This window comes from Artemia franciscana, chromosome 16, assembly GCF_032884065.1.
Source record: "Artemia franciscana chromosome 16, ASM3288406v1, whole genome shotgun sequence".
Lineage (NCBI taxonomy): Eukaryota > Metazoa > Arthropoda > Branchiopoda > Anostraca > Artemiidae > Artemia > Artemia franciscana.
The window spans coordinates 25,681,680-25,700,545 of NC_088878.1; the positions used below are offsets into that span (position 1 = coordinate 25,681,680).

General features: G+C 37.3%; 1 protein-coding gene across 1 annotated transcript in view; it reads right to left on the bottom strand.

Annotated features, from left to right (window-relative positions):
- The window catches only part of LOC136037276 (nuclear hormone receptor FTZ-F1 beta-like), a 120,315-nt gene that overhangs the window by 89,796 nt on the left and 11,653 nt on the right, over positions 1 to 18,866 (bottom strand). Inside the window, exon 2 of the mRNA XM_065719912.1 lies at positions 7,324 to 7,455. The gene's annotated coding sequence lies outside the window, so the exon portion shown is untranslated. The remainder of the gene's footprint in view (positions 1 to 7,323; positions 7,456 to 18,866) is intronic.

An 18,866-nucleotide genomic window follows, 5' to 3' on the forward strand; every position in this document is an offset into this window, starting at 1 on the left:
TGCAAAAAGTCGTTTTGCAGTGAACATCGCGTGAAGTCATGCATACCGTGTGACTCCAAGAAATGGCACCTATCTTTTGTCCTGTTTAAAACACTTTTACGAGACCTGAATTTAAATATTCCCACTTGCTTTTAAAATATACTTAAATGATGAGTTTTGGAAGTCAATGTTTCATCAAATAGTAATTTTCACGAAAGCTTTCCATATAATTAACCTTTTGGGAAGCTTACCATTCTAGGTTTAAAAGGTAAATATATGATTTAGGATGCTCAAATCACAGAATAAAACTTATTCACTTGTCAAGTATTATTATAGTCATCACAACTATAATATGTCATTATAGTTATTATTATTCGTTATAGTTATTAGTTATATACAATCCCCGTCTAACGAATGAAACGAGAGATTGATAAAGAAACTAAGGGAAGGAAAACAATTATGAGCACTAAAATCCAAAACTTACTAACAATATTTTGAAAGTGATCACGGGAAAACGGACAGGAAAATTTAAAGACAGGCGCATGACTCGCAGAGGTGGTAGGAGGATTGCCCCGTTTTACCCTCCCTCCCCCCTTCAGTTTTAAAAATGCCGTTTTTAGTATTTCCACTGAAAAATATCATTGGTACTTACGTATTATTCTAACCCCAGTCAAGTTCTTGATATATTTAGATCTTACAAAAAAACATTTTGTCTGTCTGTAATAGGTTATAAATAGCTTAGTCTCATTGAGAAAAACTACGATGTAGGTATATTTTTATTGAACATTTAATATATAGGGGTGATTGAATTAGGTATTTAACATAATGCGTTCTGTGCGGACTGCTTTCCAAAATTCGCTGTTGTAGTTTCCATAATTTTGCTTCTAAAGTATTATATTTTCATCAAATTTTGGTACATTTCATTAGGTTCAACTTAACTTCATTTCTTGAGTGGGGTCGGGATAATACGTAAGTACCATATAATTTATTAGAATTTTCATTTTGGGAAAATCGAAAAAAAAACGATCCCTTACGGATTTTGAAGAGAGTACATTTTCTCCCCTCACCCACATTTACACGAATAGGCACCGATGATAAAAACAAAAATCAGCTTTTAATCTAAATTTGTATTAAGGTGCAGATTAATCTGCTAAAGATTGTTACGTCAAGTGGTCAAAAAACCGAGTTACCACCCACAGAAGTTATGGAGAAGTCAGCTTTAACTGCCGATCGTTCCAAGCAGGCCCGAAGGTAAAGTGTTCAACCACTGACACTTGGCAGACTACAGTATATCTTATGACTCTCACGAGACGTGAAAGGACTAAGGAGTGGCTGAGGGGATAGAGACTTAAATTATACAACAAATTTAGTTCAGGGTGGAGGCGGCTTTGGGAGGAAAGACACTAAATTTCGAATAGCATGTGAATCCTCCGAATAAAAATGAGAACATTATGGAAATCACAAGATTTCCTGGAGACACAGGCTCAAAAGCCCCTTCCTGTGTACGGGGCTGGTTGTGTAAAATAATTAGGAAATAAGATACGAGGTTGATTGGACAATACTTAGTAGGATTCGATCCAGTCTTTCTTGACTCAGAAACAAAAGAATATGGCAATGGATACTAATTAGGCAGTATAAATCTAAGTTCAAGTAATCCCCGGAGATACTTAGGGTCCAGAAATCGAGTCCCAAAGCCCTTATTATACGTCTACTACTGGGCTCTTCTTCCCTTGGACTAAGTAGGAGGATATTTATCAAATGATTCAGTATTTTGAGTAACCAGTGCTGCATAACTGCACATGTGAAATTATTCATTTAAAATATAATCAGAATAAAATACAAAGGCGGTATGATATTTTTGAATTCCCCGAAAATTCCCTAGTTGCGCGGATACTTTGATCTTTACCCAACACCAGACCTGCTATTTTGAAGAAATGTGGAATATAAATAAAAAATAAGAGGATAAACACAATACATGAACACATGAAAACTTAAAAACTTAACTTTCCACACTTTTTACTTCCCACGGCGAAAATTTATGAGGAAATAACTTTAAAATTAAGTTATGCCATGCCGGTTATGTCAATCACGTATCTAGGACTTGTGCTTATTTTTCCCCCTAAGTTCCATCCCGATACCTCCACTCTAAGCGTTTTCCAAGATTTTAGGTTTCCCCTTCAACTCCCTCCAATGTCACCGGATCCGAGCGGGATTAAAATAAGAGTCCTGAGACACGATATCCTTCTTAAGATCAAAATTTCATTAAGATCCGATCACCCATTCGTAAGTTAGAAATACCTCATTTTTCCTAATTTTTCCGAATTAACCAACACCAACCCACCCCCACCCCCCAAATGATCGAATCGGGGAGAAGACTATTTCTAATATAATCTGGTCAGGTCCCTGATACGCCTGCCAAATTTCGTCGTCCTAGCTTATCTGGAAGTGCCTAAACTAGCAAAACCGGAGCCGACATAATTTGCGATCGCTATATGTCACTTGGTAAATACCAAGTGCCATAAAAAATTTTTCCACAAGATGAGTTTTTAAAGAAAAGTAAAGAGTTCCACTAAGCCAAAAATGAGCAGAAATAAAGTCAAATAACCTTCCAAGCGTAAAATTATCGGGAATCACCATCAATAAATAAATGAAACTCAAAACGGCAGAAATTACAACAAGTAACCGAGTCAAACTTAACACGAGTAGGGCTGAAAACCCCCATACCTTCTTAAGACCAGACCATAATTTACACTTTATTATGAAAATAATTCATTAAAGTAAAAAAGTGAAAACATTTTCAATGTATTTTATTTTCAGATTAAGTGGTATTTATGTTCTGGTCTTGAGAAGGCATGGTGGTTGTCAGCGCTAATCATGTCAATTTTTACTCGTTTTGAGTTTGACTCTATTATTTATTGTAATTTCTGTTCGTTTAGATCTCCATTTATTTATTGACGATCAGGATCCAGGGGGTGGTCCCCCCTTCAATCTTAGTGAAAACAAAGGTCCTGACAGCATCTGTCCCCTTGGGAAATTTCCTGACTGTCCTCATCATTTCAGTCAAAATTATTCTAACTGCAAGATCACTCGGAAAGAAATCCCAGATGTACATGGTATTTCGGGGGATATTTGTTATAATAAGTATGCTTCAGTCCACCAATTCCAAAATGTATTCCTTGCAAAATACCAGTTCCGTGATCAGTAACTTTCAAGCTACAGAGGGTTTTATAGGGAATAAATCAAAAAGTGGTATCTTAATTACGCTTTGATTTATATTATTAATGCATTTTGAAATCCAAAATTAGTAGATTCGAGGGGAAATTACTTGTATGGGATGCCTTCGAGATACGGCAAGTCAAAAAGGGGATAGAAAATCGCTCAAGGGGGGGGATACACCCACTTTTAGAACTCCCATAAACCAGGTGGCGCCTGCTAAGTGTGACAAAAATATGTCAAGCAAAGGGGAACTCTGCGGCACATGTGGCGCTCTGAGATATAGACCAGTTAGCGGAAAGTGGGCACCCCCTAAAAACCGGTGGTAGCCTATCTTAAAAATAGTGTATTTATCACGCGAGTTTTATAGAGGGTTTTATAGGGAATAAACCAAAAAGTGGTATCTTAATTACGCTTTGGTTTATATTTTTAATGCATTTTGAAATCCAAGATTAGTGGATTCGAGGGGAAATTATTTGTATGGGATGCCTTCGAGATGGGGCAAGTCAAAAAGGGGATAGCCAATCACTCAATGGGGGGGGTGAACCCACTCTTAGAAGTCACAAAACCAGGTAGAGTCTGCTAAGCGTGTCGAAAATATGCCAAGCGTCATGAAAATGTCTCAAGCAAAGCGAAAACATACGGCACATATGGCGTTCTGAGATACAGACCAGGTAGCAGAAAGCGGACACCCCTTAAAATCGCCTCTATTCAACAATGCATTCAACAGGGGGCAATAGCCAGAGATAATAAAGTTAGCAGTTAAATTGCGTCCTTAGATTTCAATTACCCACTCCACAGTTGCTGTGGCTGCAAGTACATATCGCTCCCCACCCCCTAAAAACATACATCAAATTTCAGGGTTGTAACTCGCGGTCTTATGACAAAACATCACGAATGCCTTAACCCTCTCGAAAGTCAAACACCTTCGAAAAACCTGCTCCTCATACACTGCAATGTTGAATGTCGCCTGTAGTAAAATCTTAATGAACTCATTGATAAAAAAAATGAAACGGCTTAAAGGCAAAACATAAATGGACTTAGCGAAGAGTTGTCCAAATACCTTTGCCCAGGAGCAATCTTTTAATACCATGAATATTTGAAAGAATCAAGTAGACACAAGGGCGGCGTCTCTAAAACCTTAACGAAATCCAAGAGTCATAATTGGAAAAAAGGAATGTATATACAATGGTAGTAAAAATAGAACAAAAGTACCAGCTTGTATCTACCATAAATTCATAGCAGGAAGATATACTAGTTTTAGGATATATCTCTTATATATACATAAGTATCTTTGTAGAGATTCAGGGACTAAATTTGGACCAGATCTGTTTTCCCAGACTGATGTTATAGCCACCGCCGTATCCAGGGGGAGGTGGTTAACGCGTTAGAACTCCCCCCTCCCTCTGGGTTATTATATTATCATCATGTTTTGGTATGTTTCATTAGGATTAACCTGTCTTCACTTTTTGGGTATGTTTTGTTTAACTGACAGGTAGCATACAGTATTTATAATACGGAGGGCTAATGCTCACTTTTATGAACTAGTGAAATTTGGGATTTGATGTTGTTTTTTTCTGACACCACAGGGCTTACAGGATTAACCTAACTTCACTTCTTGGGTTTGGGATTAACCCAACTTCACTTCATGGGTGTTCACTTCAAGGCTAAATAGATTGGGACAGAGAAGGAGTGTTCGTAGCGGTGTTGGCCTCAGGCGGCTTGGTACTGCAATGAATTGTTAGTAGTAGTAGTAGTAGTACACTGTAGATTCCTTACTCAAAATAAGCAAATCACTAACCAATTCCAGAGAAGCAAACCGGTTTTGTCAGTACCCAACTGACAAGTACCCATATATCTAATATTTCAACGAAAATCTAGGCGTTTGGGGTTAAAATCAAATTGCTTGTACGTCAGATCCTTCGTATGATGAAACATAATCTCATCTATACACCTGAATTAAAAAGGCATGCTTGAGTAATTTCCAAAGAAGTAGACGAGAAACATAAGGATGAGATATGTCGGAAGACATTTTTTATTGTAAAGCTGAAGTCCCATTCACGGTGAGATTTTCTTAATACCAAGATTAGCTAGCTTCATTATGAGCGTATTAGATTTTTCATTGAATTTTCTGATTGGCTGAAAAAGTGTTTGAGAAATTTTTATTAGCTCAAATTGGAGGAGGCTAAATCTCGGTATTAGAAAATGTCATTGTGAATGGACCTTTATAGATATTACCCACTTTATTAAACTAGCAAAGCTTTGTCAAATGGTCCAATCATTTTCTGTCCTCTTATTTGAATCTGAAAATATTTTTTCCCAAAATATGTTACATCGTTTTCCTAGCTCGCGGAAATATTTGAGAAATTGAGTCGTTGATGTTAAGATTGTATTTGCCCTGTCTTGAATGTCTAGGGAACAATTGTTCCGATACCAACAACTGATCCAATAACAGTAAAGACTGTATAAATTTATTTTATGGCTTCTTCTGAACAAAACACTAACAGAAGAATCTTAGTTCCTTACAATCTAAAATTTCATTACAATAATATATAATATATATATATATATATATATATATATATATATATATATATATATATATATATATATATATATATGCGTTTGTATCTAAAAGCCAGTGACCATATAATCAAAAACAAACATAAAAATAAAATGAACAAACCACATAATAACACTCAACAACTTTAAATCACTGTCACCCCTGCATCAACACCTTCTCTATCAAACTTTCTACCGTAATAATTAGGACCCTAGAAGAAGTCTCTAAAAATCTTCTTCTAGGGACAAAGAAGTCCCAAGAAGAAGTCTCCTGGGACCAGTGGTGCATGACTGGATATAGCCATAGGCTATATAAAAGTTTTAGGATTTGCCTTTTTTTCGTACTTACTTCTCATCCACAATAGATGCATCATGAAAAATAACACGAGTTTGAAAAAAAAAACGTTGGATATATCAAGGCACTATATGGAGGGACTCTGAATTTCAATATATATACATTTTTTAAATGCCATGAAGTGCGAATTTAGGGTACTTGTCCATCATATAAAACATACTCGAGAAGAGAAATTTGGTTAATGCTAATGAAACAAAAAATGATGGAAATGGATCACTTTATTAGCAAAATTTTTCTGTTGACGATCTGCAAACGGTTTTTCGGTTGCATAGAAAACACGCACACTTCACGGTAGTTATTCCAATCGACAACCGTTTGTTTAGAAATGCCTAGCTCATGTTCACACCAGGCTAGAGACGATAATTCGTTAATCCAGAAATAAATGAAACGAACTACAGCAACAAATGGTATTTTACTTTTAAAAAATCACGTATTGACTCGTAAATTGACGTTTTTCAAACATGGTCTAGTGTTAAACTTCCAAAAATGTTGTTTCTCGTAAGAGTACAGTCATAGTGTGTCCATTGACGCAGTGTTTTAGGCAACAACCCCTTATCCTACAAAAATATAATTGCCTGTCCTTCGGTCCTTGGCAAATCACAAATCTTAATTTGAACACTATGTTCTATCACTAGTCAAAGCAAACTAACCGCTGGCCTTAAGAATTACTTTAATAATGAACTAAAATGAGCTAGGACAAAAATCGCGTTAATAATGAACTTTTGTCTTTGAGACGGTCAGCCGACGTCGAAGTTCCGAATTTTTAATAATTCACAAATGGCTTTCACAAATTTGCTAATAAAGTACATTTCATTCACATTTTTCTGTCACCAAACTTCCCTTCTCGAGTGTATTTTATATAATAGACAGGTACCAAATTCAGTTATTGTAATATTTATTTTAGAAAAGGTCAAAAAGTAAACTGGTATCTAAAAAAAAAAAAAATTCAACTTCCCCACGTATAAATTGAACAGTTACATAACGCCTTTTGAGATACAGCGGCATAGGGGAAAAGAGAAAATGTCTGTGCATAGATTGGATTCCAATTTGGGAGTTTACCAAAATCCATCCTAAAGCATTGCACACACCATGAAGCTACCTTGCCTGAAGCAACCATAAAGAATAATGACCTTCTGAATATATTCAGACTCTATCGGCAAAGTTAAAAAACACGCTACTTGTCAAGTTTTGAAACACAAAATAAGCATACTCACTAAGTAATCGGTCATCCAAAAATAAAAGAAAGCCAAATCAACTATGAAGAATGGTCCATCTTTAAATTTTTAATTTCCTTTTGTGACTTGGGCTTTTGTTAGGATGACATCGTTTGCTGAGTTTTTAAATCCCTGAAAAAAAAATTAATTACTTTGCTGAGATAAAAGGGTTATTCGCAATCCAAATTAATTAAGAATATATCTATGAAAAAGAAGTTTTTCAAAGAAAAGTAAAGGTTACATTAAACTTAACATCAGCAGAAATAAAATCCAACAATAATTCAAACTCAAAACGACTAGAAATTACTATTAATGAATAAATGAAACCAAAAAACGATGAGAAATTATATAAAAAATCATAGCAAACAAACATACAACAAGTTCGATCATAAATAAATGTTGAAACAAATAAAACATAAATGTAATATCTATAATCCGAAACATAAATATATAAATCCATATCGGATATCGGAAACATAAATAATAAATATATAAATCGGAAATATAAATCCGAAACACCCGTTTGTTTAAGCTTCTTTTTGAGTCTAAAGAGGACCTCAAGTCTTCTGTTCGCTCTCCACCCATCATAGGGTACGAAAGAGTCCCCATTAGTATATTTCAACGCTTGCCATCCAATGCTTCTCTTGCCAGTCATATGGTGATTTTGCGTCTGCGTGCTCAGGTACCCGAAAATGTTCCAGGTGTGGTGAGGCTGGCCACTCCACAGCCAAAGATAATCCTTGTACCAAGGCACTTAAGTATGCTCTTTGCAACTCCTCCGACCCCCCATGTTGCAGTTTTAAATGTCTTGTCGCTCAGTCTCTTCTAAAGAATTCCAATGCCTGAAGAAACCTCAAAAATTGTATCGTGTATCGTGGAAATGGACCAATGGGAAAGTTCTACCGAAACATCACCTACCGTCTGAGCTTTGCTTGCTGTTTGACGTGGTGGGTCTCCAGGAGCACTTCTTATCAAGCGATAGTCGTCAACTGTTGGCGTTCATATCTTCACATAATCTGTTTTTCCACCATGCGAAGTCCACTCGCGGTAGGCCTTCAGGCGGTTTGGCCCTGATGATACGGAAAGAGCTACTTGGTAATCTAGTTGCTAAGTCTGACAGTTTCCTTGCGGTTAAAGTTTCGAATGTGGTCATATTCGTAGTTTATTTTCCTACTAACTACCGTAATGATATATCTGAGAGGAAGTTCTCTCTCACATGTACATCTATTGCCAAGCTAGTATCAAAATATGAAGATGAAGGCCTAAGTTGTCTCCTGTTTGGTGACTTTAACTGTGAAATGTCTGACCCTGAAAATAATAGATCTCAGATTTTACTCCATGCTTGTCCAAGTCTCACCTGTGTTGGAAATTATCGCGATTTTACGTATATCCATCAATTTGGCTCCGTGTCTCAGTTGGACTATTTCTATTGTTCTTCTATGATTAAACCCTCCTCTGCTACTTCGGTTCTTCTTGTTTATTCCATATCCGACCACATGCCGATCTGTAACTCTTTTCAAATAGAGCCCTTACCGCAAACTTCACCCACAAATTCTCCACCTAAATGGTTGTAAAGCCTCAACTGGGAAGCTGCCAACATCGATTCGTACCAGAGCTCATGTGACTCCATTCTGTCGAAGATCCGAATTCCTTTCAAACTTCTCGGTTGTCCGAACATGACAGTGGACTCGGAAAAAACTATCCTACTAAACATCTACTGTTCTGGTATAACACATGCTATCCATACAGCTGAGAAAGCTGCAGTTCATGTCCGTAAAATTTGCCACGGCACGGAAGTGCGCAACTGGCGGAATAATCCTAATCTCCTAGCCGCAGGTGATTCAGCAAAATTCTGGCTACAATTATGGGCAGATTGTGGGAACCCGCGCTCCAGAGTAGTCGACGCTGTTCGTATTTACACGAAACGTAAATTTTCCAAAGCCACCGCACAGCATAAAGCTAACGAAATTGCCCGTACCAGCGAGACAGTCGATAATTCGCCTCCTGCTTTATGGCGTCTTTGAGCTAAGAACAAATCTTCCGATGACCCACCCTACATGCCAGAAAAAGACTAGTGCGACTACTTCAGAGAGAGAACAATTTTCAGCCCCTAATTCCTACCAAGACAACACCTTTTGCCAGGCCCTCGATAAGGAGCTCTAGTTTGCAGTTAAGGATATTGGTGTCCTGTTCACTCTGTCTTTGATGCGTTTCAAAATTGTTAAGCTAAAAAAAAAAAAATCTAAGGGCATTGATGGTATATCTGGCACCCATTTAAGCTTTCCCAGCAATCTTCTCCTAGAGCATCTTTCTCTGCTATTTCAAATGATTTTCGTTACTGGCATCGTTCCAGACAGCTTTGCTGCTGGATTGGTCCATCCTATTCTCAAAAAAGGTTAACCAGCTGACCAGTGCGCTTCATATCGTACGATCACTGTTTCAACTACTTTTTGTAAGATATTTGAATCCCTTATTTTTGATGACACTGCACTTCGAGGCACTACTCAGGACGACCAGTTCGGGTTCAAAAAGCACTCGGGACAGGAACACGTTCACAGCGTTCTTGAAAATCTTGTTGATGCAGATAAAAATGGTGATCTTCTCGTCTTTGGAGCACTTGATGTTAGTAGAGCCTTCGATTCTGGCTTCCATGGCCATATCCTGCTCAAAGCCCTTCAGCAAGGCGTTTCCTCTTGCAACATTTCCCCTGTTTACAGCATGTATAACAAGCTCTCGGCTGTCATCCTGACCCCCTCTCCGTCCGGCACTTTTCCTTCTAAAGAAATGCTGAGTGTCAAGAAAGGCGTACGTCAAGGTGGCAAAACTTCACCATCACTGTTAAATAACGCTATCATCGAAGCACAACAAATAACAAAGCCGTCGTGCTTTTTCGGTGGGATCAATCTTTCGCTGCTGAACTTCGCTGATGACATTCTTCATGTTTCTCGTTCGATATCTTTATTTCAACAAAATTACGACTCACTTGCAGCGGCATACAAGCAGATCAGACTTTCCTTCAACGAATCTAAAACAGAACTTCTTTTCTTCAATGGTTCAAAAATGAGCTTTCAATTAACCTCTCCGTTAAAATTGGCAACACTCTGATTAAGCCCTGTGAGTACCTTACCTATCTTGCCTCCCTATTTCTTCTACATTGAAGGACAGACGCTCAGCACTGAGAAACCACTTCTGTTCCCGTCTACGAGCGTTTTGCGGATTACTTGTGGCCAGTAAGTATCGTTTCAACCGTCCTCTCGTTGCCCGGCTATACAATGCTTCTACTACCCCCCCCCCTCTGCTTGCTCTGGTTCCCTTCTGGAAAATATTCACAGCTACCGAAAAAAAGCCATTTGTTAGCATTAGAAAGCACATTCTTCAGGTATGCCAAGTTTCTCCTGCGTCTCCCTCTGTGGCACAGCAATGGCGACATCTCCATGAAATACAAGATCACCAACCCTTCCATGGCCATAGAGAGAAGAATCTCCAAATTCTGTGCTAATGTTTTAAGAGCCAACCACCCATGGACTAGTGTTATTTTATAATGTTTGTAGTGGAAGTGTATTTAAGTTTTTTGCTTTTCTTTCTTTTTCTTTTTTACTCCTTTTTTCCGTTTTTGACGGGTAATAAATTAATAATAATGATAATAAATAAATCTGAAAACGAACAAAAATATTTTACTATTACGGAATAAATGAAACCCAAAACGAACAGAAACTAAACAAACAATTATACAACAGGTACTAATATAAATAAATAAATAAATCTTAAAGTGAGCGAAATGAACATGTGTGAAAACTTAAATTGAATATGCAAATACAGGTTAAGACAAATAAATATAACAACAAACAAGAGTTTGGCTACAGCGCCTTCCCTAGATGTAAAAGTCTAGAGCCTACTGCCTCATTGGCGCTTTACTGAAAACGAGTTATATTACAAATATTCCCTTTTGTACTTACGACAACATTGAAAATAAAATGAAATTTCCAGTGAATTAAAATCTTCTAACTGATGAGTTTTCAGCAATTAATATCATTATCATAGGCAGCGTAATAGCTTGCCTAAGTAAAGAGCGATGTGGGTCAAGTGCATTATTTTTTTTATTGGTTTTAGACCAGGGCACTTCGTACAGAAGGAATTGTCGTAGTAAATTCAATTGGGTTCATTCAATTGGAAATTGAAAGCGCAAGTTCCCTTTTTCAATAGTCAGAAGTGATTATAGGGCAGTCAACCCCCCCCCCCATGCCTATTATTTCCTCAAACACATCCAATGAAAAGTTTGAAATAGCCATTCTATTCAGCATAGCTGAAAGGTCTGGAAATTATGTCTTTGAGGATGACAAAATCCCTTCCCCCATAGTTCTCAGGGCAAGGATTGTGCCCTAGGGACATAAAAGGATTTAATAGAAAGGATGGTCATATACACTTCGGAGGGGGCTCATTAGATTAGAAATCAGAAGTTCTAGCGCCCCTTTTAAAAGTCAAAGTGATCGGTGGGCAGATATCCCCCCCCATACACACAGGCCGTATTTTCTCAAAACACATTCGATAGAAATTTTGAGATTGCCATATGTTGAAAATAAACCACACATCAAGGCCTTTGGGGTTGACACAACTCCCCAGAGTCTAGGGGTAAGGGTTGTAAGTTATGCCCCGGAGCATATGAAGTTTTTATGGAAGGAGTGGTAGTATGAACTAATTCTAGCTCCCTTCTAAAAATTAAAAGTGACGGAGAGCAACTAGCCCCCCCCCTCCTCACTGACATCCTTCTTTCTGCAAACAAATCCAATGGAGATTATGGGATAACTATCTTGTTCACAATGCTCCAAAGAGCATCTAACAATGTCTTAAGGGGGATGCAACCCCCCAGAACCCAGGGGCAAGGGTTGTAAGTTATGCCCTGGAGCATATAAAATTTTTATGGAATGGGCGGTCGTATAAAATTCGGATTGGAGGGGATCTATTTGATTGGAAGACAGAAGTTCTAGTGCCCTTTTGAAGGGCAAACCATTTCCCCAAGCCTCCAGCCTATGCAGACACAGTTTTTCAAGAGGACGCATCAGAAATACTTCTGTAACGGTTGATGGTATTAAGCTGAAACTTCCAGCTATGCGCATACTGCTACTATTGCTACTACGCAAGCTAAGCGTATTAAAGTAAAGCTTTTAAGGAATATTTAGGCTAATGTTTAACTAAATCAAAAGAAACTATGAGGATGTGGATTTTCTACAATGTGACAAAGCAATATCGCAAGAACGGCTTACATTATTAAGTTACTACTTTTATTAACCACTCAAAACTGCGGAATCTACCTTTAGGAAATAACGAAGTTTTGTTTTTTAGTATATTTAACCCTTCTTTGTAAAAGCCACCACAAGCTAAAATTCTAAATGAGTTGAAATTTGGGGAGAGCCACTCCCCATTCTTTCCTCGTAATTGAGTAAAATGTAATGTTCACAAGTTATATTCTTCCAAAGTTATGTTTGAATTTCAAGGCGAGCGTTCACCCACACATTTCCATGGATACTATGCTTATTCTCCCCCCCCCCTCCCCTAGTTGTAAAACTGAGCATTCATAGAGAAAGTATGACAAATAAAGACAACGAAGAAAATGAGGAATTTTTTTAATTTTCTAACTTAATGATACATTGCAAACTGAACTTTTACAATTAGAAAATTGCAAAATAAAGAACTGAAATTTGAATTCTTACTTTGAAATTTGAATTTTTGAAAACTGAATCTTGAAATTTGAATTTTTGAAAATTGAATCTTGAAATTTGAATTTTTACAATTAGAACATTGCAAAATAAAATATTACTTTTAAATAAAACCTTAAAATCTGATTTGCTGAGGTTTCCAGGAATTGTTATCATTATATATTGAACATCACAGTTCATTTTTATAGTTCTTTCCAGTAGTCTTGATTATTATTGATAAGTTCTTATTTTTTGTCAGCGTTTTAAAAACCGAAGAACACTCTTAAAATAGAGTTTTCTGTAAAGCATAAATGACACAGTAGATTTTAGAAGCTTTGCGATTAGGAGGGGTTGAAGCCAAACTCCTGTGTGTAGTAATTTCTGACTTGAGTCAAACTAGAAACTTATTTTTAGTTATTTTAGGATTTAATTATTCATCAATATTAGCAACTGTTAGTCTGATGTGATTATTTATTTCAATTTTTTTTTCGTCTTTAGTTTGATTTATAATAGGACTTTACTTACTTGAATGGCCTTTTCATCATTTTTCATTTTTCATTTTTGAATGGCTATTTACTTTTCATCATTTTTCATTTTTCATTTTTGAATGGCTATTTACTTTCATTGAAATGTTTCTTTTTGGTAGTTTTATTCAATTAATTGTAAGAAAAAGATGGATAATTGTGCCTACTACCAGATAGATAATTGTGCAAACACATTACCTTTGATTTGCTCCCCTACATTTGATGGTAAAAACACTTTGATTATGTTCAGTGCAGAATAGCTGCCACATCAACACTTCATTGATAACATTTTTTTGCAGATGGGAGCTTGAAACCTTTAGAGTAGGTAGCTCTGAGATGTTGAACATGATGGGGCGCTTTTTATTAGGATACCTTGACTTTTTGGGGGAGTTTCCCCCCTTTATAAAGAATCAGGCAAATGTTGTCATGCATATAATTTCATGAACAGTGTGCCTATAGGGCTAGCAAGAGGAGAGAGCATATGCTTGATAATGTGCTTTACGTATAATTACAACATCTTCTGAAGAGAATGATGCGTTTTCTCTGAATAGAATTATAGTAGATTCCAATCTGGCGTTCTTTTTGGGACACCCTCTGTTTCAAACTGACATGCTGTATTGCACGTATTTTCAAAAAATACATGCTGACCCTTCTGCTGAAGCGTTGCCAGTGGAGAGGGGAAGGAGGTCGCAGTTTGGAGGAGACACTGACCCTATTTGTGCCTCCAGTCAAACTTAAATTTGTACGAAATTTTGCATCAAACAGCATGCAACAAATCCAAATGTCTTCTAAAAAGCTGTTGGAGAGATGAACAGGATGTGTTGAAGGGGCTGTGTTGAAGGGGCTGTGGACCCATTGTATACCTTAAATGATTTATATTAAAAATCATAGTACGATATTGATTTTAAAAAGGCGGAGCAGGAATACCTTTCTACTAAAATACTGGGGATGTGAAGGGCAGGGGCAGATCGAAAGCAAAATCTTGGAGGGCCAGTGAGACAAGGGCGTCAATAAGCAAAATCTTAGGCAGGGGAGTGTGACAAGGGCGCCAATAATTGACAAATTCATTTTAAAAAAGTGTGAAAAGCAGAATCATAGGCAGCGCAATAATGCAAACTCAGCAAAGAGCAATGTGGGTACTACTTCGATACTTCGTATCGAAGTAGTTGTAGAAACTTCGAAAAGGATTCATTCAATTGAAAATAATAGTCAAAAGTGATTACAGGGCAAATAAAACCCCTCCCACGCCCACCATTTCCCCAAACGTATCCAATCAAAATTTTGATATGGCCATTTTGTTCAACGTAGTTGAAAGGTCAGGAAGTTATGTCTTGAGGATGAAACCCCCCCACAGCACTCAAGGGCAAGAGTTGTAAGTTATACCCTGGAGCATATAAGGTTTGTATGAACGGGTGAACGTGTAAACTTTAGAGGGGGCTCATTAGACTGGTAATAAGAAGTGCTAGTGCCCTTTTTAAGATTCAAAGTGATTGGAGGGTGGATAACCCCCCCCCCATATCTCGTATATTCCCGAAATAAAACTTATACAAATTTTTAGATAACTATTTGTTGTCGTAGACACTTCAAAAAAGGCTGGTTTGACTGAAAATTGAAGGGGCTAGTGCCCCTTTTAATAGTCAAAACTGATTGGAGGGGAACTAACCCCCCTGACACGCAAACCATTCCCCCAAGCATATCCAATCAAAATTTGGAGATAGCCATTTGTTCAGTGTAGTTAAAAGCACCGGAAATTATGTCTTTGAGGATGACCCCCCCCTCCTACCACCCTTGGGGCAGGGGTTGTAAGTTTTGCCCTGGGGGCATATAAGGTAATTATGGAAAGTGTGGTCGAATAAACTTCAGAGGGGCTCACTGGATTGGTAATCAGAAGTTCAAGTGACCTTTTTAAGATTCAAAGTGATCGAAGGCCAATTGTGAGGGTGCCATGGCTTCATCCATATAGAAGATCAAAAGTCATCTAGAATTCCTATTCACATGAACAAACAAGAGCTAAGAGCTCATATGGCACTTGTAACAAGGCCGGACAAGTCAAGAGCTCATATGGTATGAGCTCTAGCAAAATTATAAGAATCAATAGATTGATTTAAAAGGAAAATCAGAGGCTTAATGCCAGTTAGAATTAAAAATAACAGCTCTGAGTCACGAGATCCTTCTAAATATCAAAAGGCATTAAGTTCCGATCACCCACTCCTAAGTTATAAATACCTCATTTTTTTCTAATATTTCCTATCCCTTCATCCCCCCCAGATGGTCTAATCGGGGAAAACGACTTTATGAAGTCAATTTGTGCAGCTCCCTGACACGCCTACCAATTCTCATCGTTCTAGAACGTCCAGAAGCACCAAACTTGCCAAAGCACTGAACCCCACCCCCTAACTCCTCCAAAGAGAGCGGATCCAGTACGGTTACATCAATCACGTATCTACGACATTATTCTACCCACCAAGTTTCATCCCGATTTCTCCACTCTAAGCGTTTTCCAAGATTTCTGGTTTCCCCCTCCAACTCCCCCCAATGTCAACAGATCTGGTTGGGATTTGAAATAAGAGCTCTGAGACATAAGTTCCTTCTAAATATCAAATTTCATTAAGATCCATTCACCCGTTCTTAAGTTAAAAATGCCTCAATTTTTTCTAATTTTTCCAAATCAACATCCCCCAGCTCCTCCAAAGAGAACAGATCCGTACCAATTATCTCAATCACGTATCTACAACTGGTGCTTACTCTTCCCATCAGATTTCATCCCGATCTCTCTACTCTAAGAGTTTTCCAAGATTTCTGTTTTCATTAGGATTAACCTTACTTCATTTCTTTGGTGTGTTCTGTGTAATTAACAAGTACCTATGGCTTTTCTGCTTCACAACAGTTATATCACAGAAGAAGTTAATTTTCTTTAAAACAAAAGGGTATTCAGATTTGGAATAAAATAATTAACACAAATTCAATTCATCAATCCATTTTCTAGGTGGTATACAAGAGACTTTCAAAGGTTGAAAGTGGCTATTAGCTGCCCAAGTACTAGGTATCTTGCCCACTTGGTATTTTTACCTGGCCAGCTGAATACTGTCTTCGTGAAAGAATTGGGATCAGTTATAAAAATATATTATTTTAAAACAATTAACAAAAATAGATAGAAGGATAAAAATCTGATTAGTAGAAATCTCTGACATACTACAAGGCAATAATTTCTTTATTTGGAGTGTATTCGTGCAATATTGTACATAGTCTAGCACCTTTATAGTCTAGATATTCATAAAGATCTTTATAGTCTAGCACCTAGACTAGATCTTTATAGTCTAGCACCTTTATAGCACCTTTGTATTGCCATGTTAGCAACCATTATACTTAGAAAGAGTGCTACATATGAATAGGAAATTGAATAGTAGCTTATTGCTTTTGATAGGGGAGTAAGTCAGAGGCATATTTGAGGGAAAAGTATGAAAGCTGCTTGAATTGTAAATACTCACTTAACTCATTTCTAAAAGTGTACTGCTTCACTTTACCCTCCCCCCTGGTAACTTTTAGGATTTAGTACAAATCTGCTCCTGATCTTTACCTTTCCCTCCTGTTTTGTTAATATTATTTGTCTCTTCTTCTAGTGTCAGGCAAAAAATGGGCTTTTCAGTCAAGATTATTTCATTATTTAACCATTTTTCTTTGGACTATTACAGGTAGCTGTTAGTTGTCTGTCTGTGGTAAAACAAGTGTGTACAACTCCCATAAATTTTCTTGCTGGGGTTGCAACAGGTAGCTAAGATCTAAGCAACATACCTGTCCTATACCCTATATAATCTTCAAAGCCTTAGAAACACAAAAGGAGCAGATTGTGAAAAATTCTACATAAGGGGCTTTTGTTGACCTTGGAAAGTGAACGAGTTACATGAATAAAACTCAAGAATAGATCAAAAGCCTCCATAATCCTACGAAGTATTTTGAAGTAGCTACCTTTGCCCCTTCTCTTTTTAAAGAACACTGAAATTTGTTGATTTTTTAATATTTGTGTTATAAAAGTAAAAATTGAGAAACAGATTTACAGATCAAATTTTGCTTAATCCTGATTTAAAGATTTTAAAGATTTACAAATTTGTATCTTAAATTTAGGAAAACCCTAGGAAAACCTAAAGGATATGGCTTAAAATACTAGTGAAATAATAGGAATTATATTTTAAAAGGCTAGAGCTAATGAAAAAGAGAATGAAAACTCAAAATTAAGTTAGTGCTTATGGTCAAAGTTTAGATAGACTAGCCTATGCTATTTACTCACCCTTATAAATAAGGAACGGGTAGAGGAAGTTGCTTTACCTTCCCAGGTTATACTTTAGGTACCAGATTGTTTTTATAAAGTTTTTTTTTCACCTATTTCAACTAGCCTACTTTTCAAGATAGCATGAAGCCTCTCAATAAGAATTTTACTATAAATAAAAAGCCTAGTATAGTCCTCAAATTTACTTATCTTAACTCAGCAACCATATTTTCTAGGCTAGGGTAAGATACACAGTAGGTGGACAGCTCATCATATCTTCAAAAAAAAAAAAAAAAACAAGAGCTGAGAGCTCATGTGGCACTTGTGACGAGGTTGGAAGAGCCAAGAGCTCATATACCATGAGCTCTAGCAATATTCTAATAATCAATAGATTGATTTAAAAAGAAAATCAGAGGCTTAATGCCGGTCGGGATTTGAAATAAGAGCTCTGAGACACAAGGTCCTTCTAAATATCAAAATTCATTAAGATCCGATCACCCACTCCTAAGTTAAAAATACCACTTTTATTCAAATTCGCCCTCTCCTTTCAACCCACCCCCCAGATGGTCGAATCGGGGAAAACAACTTTATCAAGTCAATTTGTGCCGATCCCTGACACGACTACCAATTTTCATCGTCCTAGCACTTTCAAAAGCACCAAACTCGCCAAAGCACTGAACCCCCCTAACTTCCCCAAAGAGAGCGGATCCAGTCCAGTTACGTCAATCACGTATCTACGACATTTGCTTATTCTCCCCACCAAGTTTCATCTTGATCTTTCCATTCTTAAGCGTTTTCCAAGATTTCTGGTTTCCCCCTCCAACTCCCCCCGATGTCACCAAATCTGGTCGGGATCAAAAATACGAGCTCTGAGACATGAGTTCCTTCTAAATAGCAAATTTCATTAAGATCTGGTCACCCGTTCTGAAGTGAAAAATGCCTCAATTTTCTATTTTTTCGAATTAACAACCCCCCCCCCCAATTCCCCCAAAGAGAGCAGATCCGTTCCAATTATGTCAATCACGTATCTAGAACTTGTGTTTATTCTTCCCATCAAGTTTC